Source organism: Fukomys damarensis, unplaced genomic scaffold (assembly GCF_012274545.1).
Source record: "Fukomys damarensis isolate Sample0158 unplaced genomic scaffold, DMR_v1.0_HiC HiC_scaffold_8, whole genome shotgun sequence".
Taxonomy (NCBI): domain Eukaryota; kingdom Metazoa; phylum Chordata; class Mammalia; order Rodentia; family Bathyergidae; genus Fukomys; species Fukomys damarensis.
Genome location: NW_022900920.1, coordinates 2,514,830 through 2,516,414, shown reverse-complemented (window position 1 = coordinate 2,516,414; position 1,585 = coordinate 2,514,830). Strand labels below are relative to the sequence as shown.

The following is a 1,585-nucleotide window of genomic DNA, read 5'->3' as shown; positions in this document are numbered from 1 at the left end:
GAGAATAGATTCATTCATAGGAAAATGGATACATATTGAAGATATACTCCTAAGTGAAATAAATAAGTCCCACATGTGTAAATACCAAATAGTTTCCCTGGTGTGAATATTCTGCAACAATGCATAAGATTCTAATAAGATTACTGACATTTAGAAATTTGAAGAAAGGAGCTAAAGGTGTAGGGAAGGTGTGATACGTAGGGGAAGAACAAAAAGGGAAAAGAAAAAAATGTGAGAGAATGAAAAGATGAAAATAAAGTGTTTGTAGATGGGGAGGTGAGGAGGGGGTGAAGGGAGGGCAGAGGTAAGGGGAAAAAATGAGAATCAAGACTTGTCATGTAGAGGTACAAGATCCCAACAATGAATGTAACTGTACTGTAACCCTAAAATGTACCAATAAACTCAATAAAATTAAAAAAAAAAGAATGAGAAAATAGATTCATTCATGGGAAAATGGATACATATTGAAGATATACTCCTAAGTGAAATAAATAAGGCACACATGTGTAAATACCGAACAGTTTCTCTGGTGTGAATAAACTGCAATAATACATAAGATTCTAGTAAGATTACTGACATTTAGAAATGGGAAGAAAGGAGCTAAAGGTGTAGGGAAGGTGGGATGGGTAGGGGAAGGGTAATAAGGGAAAAGAAAAAAATGTGAGATAATGAAAAGATGGAAATAAAGTGTTTGTAGATGGGGAGGGGAGGATGGGGTGAAGGGAGGGCAGGGACAAGGGGAAAAACTGAGAACCAAGACCAGTCATGTAGAGGTACAAGGTCCCAGCAATGAATGTAACTGTACTGTATCCCTAAAATGTACCAATAAACTCAATTAAGGTGAAAAAAATTTTAAAAAAAGAACTAATCATGTTCCATCTGACTTGTTCTATAGGAAGTGGTATAACATTTTTAGGTAGTACAAATTTTTTCAAGACAGTAGAAGAGTTGTCAGAATAGATAAACAGTTCTATTCAAGCACCGGTTATTAGCTTTCCATGTTTTAGGTGAGTTGCTCCACTTGTATTGAAAAGAAAGTGACTTTTCTTAGGCTGGTAGAGACAGGAAAGGAAGGGAGTGTAGACGAAATAGCCTTTGTTAACTCAGAGGACCATTCCTGCTGCAGCAAGGGATGGTAAGGGGGCTTCTTCTGGGAGGAACTAGGACACAACCATAGCTAAGATTAGTCCCTGGCCACTGCTCTGGACACAGCAGGAGGGAGAGGACAAGGACTCCCATCTTAGAGGTGCCTCTGGAAGTCCATCAGTCCTGGGACACCTTTTTTTGAGCCATCATATCCACGAACAGAACTTTCTAGACACCTCTCCATGACTCTTATCTTACCAAGCTCTTCCTGCTAAACTCCATAGAGCTTCTGGAATTCCTGACTTTGGCCAAGTCACAGGGTAGGTTCCAGCCACTGCAACATCTCCACAGCGATCCAAGATCTTCCACACATCTCGCATTCTCTGCCTCCATGTCGGTTGCTTCTCCTTCTGAGGCTGATATTTCCCTCTTCCTGTACCTTTGGAAAGAAAACGTCATTCTCTCCTCCTCCTCCTCCTCCTCCTCCCCCCTCGGAGCC

The 1,585-nt window shown here is 40.7% G+C and overlaps 1 pseudogene; it reads right to left on the bottom strand.

Annotated features, from left to right (window-relative positions):
- The window catches only part of LOC104872329, a 7,783-nt pseudogene extending 6,304 nt beyond the window's left edge, over window positions 1–1,479 (bottom strand).
- Between the last annotated feature and the right edge of the window lie 106 nt (window positions 1,480–1,585).